Source organism: Ovis canadensis, chromosome 3 (genome assembly GCF_042477335.2).
Source record: "Ovis canadensis isolate MfBH-ARS-UI-01 breed Bighorn chromosome 3, ARS-UI_OviCan_v2, whole genome shotgun sequence".
Taxonomy (NCBI): domain Eukaryota; kingdom Metazoa; phylum Chordata; class Mammalia; order Artiodactyla; family Bovidae; genus Ovis; species Ovis canadensis.
In genome coordinates this window covers 70,545,461-70,554,876 of record NC_091247.1, presented here as the reverse complement: position 1 = coordinate 70,554,876, position 9,416 = coordinate 70,545,461, and the positions used below count along the sequence as shown (strand labels likewise).

The 9,416-nt window shown below is 42.0% G+C and overlaps 2 pseudogenes; both read left to right on the top strand.

The window, feature by feature from the left end:
- Positions 1-984: 984 nt before the first annotated feature.
- LOC138435582 (large ribosomal subunit protein eL8 pseudogene) lies at positions 985-1,856 on the top strand (annotated as a pseudogene).
- A 4,607-nt stretch (positions 1,857-6,463) lies between these two features.
- Positions 6,464-7,869, top strand: LOC138435581 (translin pseudogene; annotated as a pseudogene).
- Positions 7,870-9,416: the final 1,547 nt, after the last annotated feature.

Below are 9,416 nucleotides of genomic sequence, written 5' to 3'. Positions count from 1 at the left end.
AGGAGATGCAGGTTAAAACAAATATATTGAACTAAGTGTGTATAAAAGTATACATCCCTCTGCAGAAAGTGACATGGTTCCATACTGACCCCCAGCCCCGGATTCCTTTACTGGAATCTCCACAGCACTTGAATCTTGGCACAGAAGACAGCTTCTTAGGATCTTTTCCTTTAATGAAAAAAAAAAAAGTTAACCTTTCCATATCAACTAAAAATTTCCCAAAGCCTAGAACCTGATTATTCCTAAATTTCATGAATTATTCATGCTGCTTCAACTGAGATAGATCATATTTAATGTTCTGAGGGGGCACCTTCCCTGGTATTGGATGGAAAACATTGTCATCTGTCTACTGAGCTGTTTGAAGAACAGGTTATCATGGGTTTTCTACAGAACTCTATATGCCGAGAAATAAAACAGGGTTCACTGGATTGGCATAAGGGAAATAAATACAAAACCAGAGAGTCTTTTCCATATCCATGTGGATCCTGTTTCCATTAAACCCAGGCAAGAATGACAGCAATACCAACACATGCAAACCCTAATAAATTAGCTGCACCCAATTATTAAGAAGGCAGCCTTAGGTCATAAAAATGATTCTGTGAAATTGATCTTAAATGAAAAATGTGTAATTACACTTAAAGCAGTTACAGGCTGCTAGTCAATGAAAAATTTATATTTCCTGTGGAGTTGTACCACTTTCTGTGCATATAAAATTAGTTGGACTGGTAGAGCTTACATTACATTCAGAAGTGGTTCAAGAGACAGAAACATTTTTCATTATACTTTTCAAAATGATCCCACAAACTGGCCAGCTATGCACCCGATGTGCATGTTATAATTTTACTGCCTTTGGCCAATATCCACTGTAAGACCAAGTAAGTGTTCAGAATTCTAAGCAAGTACTTCACAGTATTTTTAAAGCCATGAATGCATTTGTTTCTCTATTCATTTTGTTAGTCTTTCTTTAAGATCTGAAAGGCCTTTCAAGATGCCGAAGGGAAAGAAGGCCAAGGGGAAGAAGGTGGCCCCGGCCCCAGCCATGGTGAAGAAGCAGGAGGCCAAGAAGGTGGTCAACCCCCTGTTCGAGAAGAGGCCCAAGAATTTTGGCATTGGACAGGACATCCAACCCAAGAGGGACCTCACCCGCTTTGTCAAATGGCCCCGCTATATCCGGCTGCAGCGGCAAAGGGCTATTCTCTATAAGCGGCTGAAAGTGCCTCCTGCGATTAACCAGTTCACCCAGGCCCTGGACCGACAGACAGCTACTCAGCTGCTTAAGCTGGCCCACAAGTACAGACCGGAGACGAAGCAGGAGAAGAAGCAGAGGCTGCTGGCCCGAGCCGGGAAGAAGGCTGCCGGCAAAGGTGATGTCCCCACCAAGAGGCCGCCTGTCCTCCAAGCAGGGGTCAAAACTGTCACCACCCTGGTGGAGAACAAGAAGGCGCAGCTGGTGGTGATCGCTCACGACGTGGATCCCATCGAGCTCGTGGTCTTCCTGCCCGCCCTGTGCCACAAGATGGGGGTCCCCTACTGCATCATCAAGGGCAAGGCCCGGCTGGGGTGCCTGGTCCACAGGAAGACATGCACCGCCGTGGCCTTCACGCAGGTCAACTCGGAGGACAAGAGTGCCCTGGCGAAGCTGGTGGAGGCCATCAGGACCAATTACAATGACAGATACGACAAGATCCGTCGTCACTGGGGAGGCAATGTCCTGGGGCCGAAGTCAGTGGCTCGCATCGCCAAGCTGGAAAAGGCGAAGGCCAAAGAGCTGGCCACCAAGCTGGGCTGAGTGTGCACTGTTGAGTTTTCTGTACATAAAAGTAATAAAGAAGATTCTTGTCCAAAAAAAAAAAAAAGATCTGAAAGGCTTATATTTAGTAAAAGCAAAAATGACTAGGGGAGTAAGTATGCATATAGGCGAAAAGTCATGGTATTCATCCCTTACCTCACCTGCCATATCCCATCTACCACCAATTCTGTGGGTTCCATCTCCAAATTTACCTCAAAACCATACACTCAGAAGGAAAAAAAGAAAACAAAACTATACACTGCTCTTCATCTCCACTGCTGACACCCTGGCCCAAGCCACCATGGCACCAATCTCTTGACAGGCCTTTTTCCTTCTGCTCATGATCCCTCCAATTCATTCTTCCCATAATAGGCTGAGAGATCATTTTCAAAACTCGATCAGATCATATCACTGCTCTGCCTCAGACCATTCAAAGGCTTCCAATTGCCCTTTAAATAAAACCCAAACTCCTCGTGTGGCGCATGAGGCCTTGCTTGATCCAGCCTTTGGCCCCTTCCTCAACTCTGCTGCTTCTGTTCACCCTGCCTCACAGTGGACCATCACCGTGATTTTCTTTCCATTCCTGAAGTTCTTCTACCTCCAGAACTTTCTGCTCACTATTCCTTTCCTCTGGAGTGCTCTTCACTTCACTCACGATATCTAAGTTCCGCTGCTTATTTCCTGTAATAATCACTTTTTTAATGTGTTTGCTTGTTGTGGCCTGTTTTAACCTTCAGTGAATGCAAAACTGAGTGAATGAAATAACATATTTAAGAAATGGTAAAGTTACGAAGAAATACTTAAATAAAGAAGCAAATAGCTTAAGGGAAATTTAGGTTTAAGCACATAATTGTCTGCCAAAAGAACTAGCCAATTTCAGGGTTAAATTCTACTTTTTAGTTGCATTAAAAATTACATACGGCTAGGAATTAAAGACTTCACTGAAGTGAGAGGAGATAAATTAGGAGTTTGAGATTAACATGAAAAAAAGACTTCACTAAAGAAATTCATGCTACTAATAAACACAAGCAATTTTGTGGCCTCTTTTACATTGAGCATTTCAAATTTTAAATGTATACATTAATTTCCCCAGTGATATTTATCTTTTGTTCATCCTTTGGTAACCTTATGTGACTTATCTGAAATAGTCTCATTGGCTTAGAGAATAAACTTAATGGTTGCTTGGAGGAGAAGATAGGGAATTTGGGATGGACATGTACATGCTGCAATATTTAAAATGGATAAGCAACAAAGACCTACTACGTATAGTACTTGGAACTCTATTTAATGTTATGTCATATGTATGGCTGAGTCTCTTTGCTTTTCACTTGAAACTATCATAACACTGTTAATTGCTATACCACAGTACAAAATAACAAGCTTAAAAAGTTTTAAAATATGAAATAGTCTCATTGGGGAAATATTAAACATTATTCCCAATATTAGTGGGTGGAATCAAATAGTGTATCCACAACACCCACCAACTAATCGTACTTAGGTTTGCAAAACTTAGAAATTAAGGAGATTCAAAGAAGTATAAATAGAGTTGCATTCATAATGGATCTTCCAATCCATTCTTGAGACAAAACAAAGATGGGATAAAGATGAATGAAAGAACAAGTAGATAGATACTCAAAGGAGGGAGAATGCATCCTACAGGGAAGAGATCAGGGTAGCCATAAGCTGTGCTTTGCAAAATGGGTAAGTCTCAGATAAGAAAGGAGAGCAAGGCAACATTCCAAGGAGGGGCAAGAATGACCACATGTGTCAAACATGCATGGAGAGCAGTGAGCAGAGAAAGCAGTTAAAACTGAAAAGAAAAAGGTAGTCGTGAAAGCTTACGAGTAATTGGGCTGAAAATTCAGATTATCATGCAGCAGCTTACCATGTTTTGGCCTTGCAATACTAAAGAGTAATGGAAGATTTTAGCAAAAGAACAAGTTAATGGGAGGTAAATGCTCCCAGTATGAGAAACTCAGCATTTGAGAACCTGCATTCATGTAGTGCAAAAATGGGCTTCCTCGGTGGTCCAGTGGTAAAGAATCTGCCTGCCAATGCAGGGAGCACGAGTTCAATCCCAGATCTGGGAAGATCCTGACCCAGATGCTATGGGTCAACTAAGACCTTCTGCCATAACTATTGAGCCAGCACTCTGAAGTCCGGCAGCCACAACTACTGAGTCCATGAGCCTCAACTACTGACACCTGCGGGCCTAGAGCTTGTACTCCGCAACAAGAGAAGCCATCACACTGAGCAACCCACACACTACAACTAGAGAGTAGCCCCTGCTCACCACAAGAGAAAGCCTGTGTGAAGCAATGAAGACCCAGTGCAGTCAAAATAACTAAATTAATCTTTTTAATAACAAATATATCATATTAAACCAATACTCTGAATAAATACATACCTTTTTAAATCCTCAGAGCAACTACAGTACTCTAGTGTACACTCTTTACAAAATCTTTAGTTACAGGAAACAAGGATTTCAGAAACCACACATAACTTTGTTCAGAGGAAGGAAAAGAGCGACCCAGAGAAAACTGTAAAATCATGTTGCATAGAAATAAGCACATAAGACCAAGTTCTACAATAAACATACATACGTGTGTGCTTCATCACCTATCTAATAGTTCACTTTTTTGATAATTTACAATAATCAAGTCTTCAAAAAACCCCTGTGCAGTACAGTTTCTGGTTTTTCAAATAAGAATGAAGAATTAGGTGACAAGTTCAAGGTTACAAAGACAATTTAAACAAATAGCAAGTAAAAGAACTCTCTGAATTGTTGCTTTTTACCAACAGTTGCAAAACTCAGTGGTAGATGTTGTATGTGCTATATATATAGCACATATAGCGGTAGATGTTGTATGTGTTATACTATGAAAACAAGATCCTGGTGGAAAATAAGAAATTAAAGGCTGGGAACTGGCCCTTGGAGAAATTTATATTTTTTCCATATCTTGTGACCATACTTAGTATTTTATAGCCAAATCCCACAGATTACATTTGACCCTTGAACAACATGGGTTTGAACTGCATAGGTCACTGATACACGGATTTTCTTCAATAAATATATACCATAGGACTACACAACCTTCAGTTGGTAGAATCCTCAGACACAGAATCAAAGAAACAGAACTATGGATACAGTGCTGACTGTAAAGTTATGCTCTTATTTTTGACTACACAATGTCAGTGACTTAAACCTAATGTTGTTCAAGGATCAACCCTTGAATATATCTGTAACATGTTAGGTGGTGCAATGATGAAGAATCCACCTGCCAATAAAGGAGATCCAAAGGGCATGGGTGTGAGCCACGGGTTGGAAAGATCCCCTGGAGTAGGAAATGGCAACCCACTCCAGTATTCTTGCCTGGAAAATTCCATGAACAGAAGAGACTATCTGATTATAGTCGATGGGGTCAAAGAGATAGACAAGACTAAGTGACCGCTGAGCACAGCACACACCTTTGTTGTTCAGCTCAGTCATGTCCAACTCATTGCAACCCCATGGCCTGTAGCATGCTAGGGTTCCATGTCCTTCACCATCTACTGGAGCTTGCTCAAACTTATGTCCATTGAGTCTGTGATGCCATCCAACCATCTCATCCTTCATTGTCTCCTTCTTCTCCTGCCTTCAGTCTTTCCCAGCATCAGGGTCTTTTTCATCTAAACCGTCCACAAGAAAAAGAAATGCAAAAAGGTAAAATGGTTGTCTGAGGAGGCCTTACAAATGGCTGAGAAAAAAAAAAAAAAAAGAAGAGAAGTGAAACGCATAGGAGAAAAGGAAGATATACCCATCTGAATTCAGAGTTCTAAAGAATAGCAAGGAGAGGTAAGAACGCCTTCCTAGGTGAACAATGCAAAGAAATAGAGGAAAACAATAGAATGGGAAAGATTAAAGATCTCTTCAAGAAAATTAGAAATAGAAGGGAACATTTCATGCAAAGATGGGCTCAATAAAGGACAGAAACAGTATAGACCTAACAGAAGCAGAAGATATTAAGAAGAGGTGGCAAGAACACAGGGAAGAATTATACTAAAAAGATCTTAATGACCCAAACAACCACGACAGTGTGATCACTCACCTAGAGCCAGACATCCTTGATTGTGAAGTCAAGTGGGCCTTAGGAAGCATTACTACAAACAAAGCTAGTGGATGTGATGGAATTTCAGCTGAACTATTTCAAATCCTAAAAGCTGTGAAAGTGCTGCACTCAGTATGCCAGCAGATTTGGAAAATTCAGCAGTGGCCACAGTACTGGAAAGATCAGTTTGCATTCCAATCCCAAAGAAGGGCAATGCCAAAGAATGCTCAAACTACCAAAAATTGTACTCATTTCACTTGCTAGCAAGGTAATGCTCAAAATCTTCCAAGCTAGGGTTTAATAGTACATGAACCAAGAACTTCCAGATGTACAAGCTGGATTTAGAAAATGCAGAGAAACCAGAGATCAAATTGTCAACATTCATTGGATCATAGAAAAGGCAAAGAAATTCCAGAAAAACGTCTGCTTCTGCTTTCATTGACTACACTAAAGCCTTTGACTGTGTGAATCCCAACAAACAGTGGAAAATTCTTAAAGTGATGGGAATACCAGATTACCTTGCCTGCCTCCTGGGAAACCTGCATGCAGGTCAAGAAGCAAGAGTTAGAACCAGACATGGGAGCGTAGGGCCCGGTGGACGCAGCGGCAGCGGCGGTAGCGGCGGGTCGTTGCAACTGAAGGCGCCGGTTGTCTCCCAAACGCACTCTGCCGGCCACTCTCGCAGCCCTGGCTGACGGTCGTGCGGCCGGCGCCATGTCTGTGAGCGAGATCTTCGTGGAGCTGCAGGGCTTTTTGGCTGCCGAGCAGGACATCCGAGAGGAAATCCGAAAAGTTGTACAGAGTTTAGAACAAACAGCTCGAGAGATTTTAACTCTACTGCAAGGGGTCCATCAGGGTGCTGGGTTTCAGGACATTCCAAAGAGGTGTTTGAAAGCTCGAGAACATTTTGGTACAGTAAAAACACATCTAACGTCTTTGAAGACCAAGTTTCCTGCTGAACAGTATTACAGGTTTCACGAGCACTGGAGGTTTGTGCTGCAGCGCTTGGTCTTCCTGGCAGCGTTTGTTGTGTACTTGGAGTCTGAAACCCTAGTGACCCGAGAAGCGGTTACAGAGATCCTTGGCATTGAGCCTGATCGGGAGAAGGGATTTCACTTGGATGTGGAAGATTATCTCTCAGGAGTTCTCATTCTCGCTAGTGAACTGTCGAGGTTGTCTGTCAACAGCGTGACCGCCGGAGACTACTCCCGGCCCCTGCACATCTCCACCTTCATCAACGAGCTGGATTCCGGCTTCCGCCTCCTCAACCTCAAAAACGATTCCCTGAGGAAGCGCTACGATGGCCTGAAGTACGACGTGAAGAAAGTGGAGGAGGTAGTCTACGACCTCTCCATCCGGGGTTTCAACAAGTAGACGGCAGCAGCCTGCGTGGAGAAGTAGGGGGCTCCCCCGACAAGCCCTGCTGACTCCAGTGGTGCCCACCAGGCCCAGCCCAGCGCCTCCCATGGTAGTTAGGATGTCCCGTCGCTAAACACCGCGCTTCATTTTCTTAACCGGTTGTGTGGTGTATCAGAGTTGAAACACTTTTTAGGGAGTGACAGAATAGCCTTTACAAAGACAGGTTTTTCTTTGTTGTTGTCAGTGAATTTGCTCTGTAACTCAGTACACTTCGGTTTTGTCAGAAAACGTACATGTTGATCTCTTGGTAAAGTTCTTTTCTTGCTACCCTGATGGTGTCCACGTGCTGACTGAGAACTTCATTGTCTTGTTTGTGATTCTTCCAGGAGTGATCCTTGGTGTTTTCTGTTTCCATACTAGCCATCCATGTCTAGGTGTGGCCTGGATACAGTGTAAAAACATAATTAAACGGATGGTTGCTAAGTGAAGGACAGCTTATTTTATATTTTCCTTCCTTATTTTAAGCCTTGTGAGTAAATCAGGTATTGAATTTTTTTGCAAGGCAAGTATAGCCCCAGGGTTCTATCTCACTGCCATCAAAATGTCAGAGATTAAACTGCAAAGACAAATTCAGCAGGTTATTTTGGGAGAATTTTGTAATAAGGATTGAGTAGCATCATCTGGCTTTGTTTACCAGGTGGGGAGTAGGGGTAGGGTTCTAAAACACCCATTTTCTGATGTTGCCTTAACATTCTGCTCTTGCAGAATGTAACATCTTCTCCACATGCATCTTAAACATTTCATATGATATATTTCTGAGTGTGAAACCTCTTACCTAATAGCCAGGTAGACCTGTAGGTCTGGGAGTGTGAAGCCACTCAGTCAGTTAATTCTCAACACCCTGACTGGTGATATTCTGAGAGAAGAATGCTGTGCTTTGTCTGAAAGAAAGAGAAAACCTTGAATTAAAAGGCAAAAAATAGCTGACTTGGTCATATTTTTAAGAATAAACAATCCTCTCAGGTTGTTAATTATTCCAGTTTTGGGCAAGTCACATATACTGGCACAGGGCCTGTCCCCTGCAACCCCCACCTTCCCCCATCCCCCATTTCCAGGTAGTACTTGCCATGTAACTTACTGTTGAGTTGAAATTATTAAAATGGTGACTTCAACCACAGTATCTTGGAGCTCACTGAAAGGAAGGTGCCAGTGTGTCCAGAATAATAGGAACTACTTAGAAGTGTCACCTTCTCAGGCCTAATACGAGTTTAGGCTTCCTGTTTGTAAGTAGGATTTTCGGCATGGGCATTGGAGCTGTTAGGAGGCCAAGTTAAGGACTGACCAAATTTTCCATCATGAGGAAAGAAGTAGAAATAAGGCATAAATTGCTGTGCATTGTTGGATTTTAGAATAATTTTCTTGACAGCTCTTTCTGCAAAGAATTTGTGGAAAGAAGAAAGTTGTAGTCGTAAAGTACCTAGGATGCCCATCTAAAATGTGCAGTAATAGCACTGCCTGGATTGAGCATAAAAGGGTCTGAATTATGCAATCAGACATATGCAGTAAGTTTGATACTAGTTTTCTTTGCTTCTTTAAGTACTGATTCTGCTTGAGAATAGTAAAGTTCTTGGGAGAAGTTTTGGATTTCAGTTTTCACAAATAGATTTTAAGTGGAGGAGCGCATTCTGGTTTTATACACCATTTGGGGATATCAAGTGTTATGTGTGATTATTGTGTTGTGTCTGTTGCTGGCTTGTTGTAAAGCAATAAAAACAGTTTCTTTTCTTAAAAAAAAAAAAAAAAAAAAAAGAACCAGACATGGAACAATGGACTAGTTCAAAATTGGGAAAGAAGTACATCAAGGCTGTATATCATCACCCTGCTTGTTTAATATATGCAGAGTACATCATGCAAAATGCCAATCTGGATGAAACACAAACTGGAATCGAGATTGCCAGGAGAAATATCAATAATCTCATATATGTAGTTGACAAAACTCTTATGGCAGAAAGCAAAGAGGAACTAAAGAGCCTCTTGATGAAGGTTAAAGAGATGAATGGAAAAGCTGGCTTAAAACTCAACATTCAGAAAAAAAAGATCATGGCAGCTGGCCCCATCAATTCATGGACAATAGATGGGGAAACAATGGAAACAGTGACAGCCTTCTTGGGGGCTCCAAA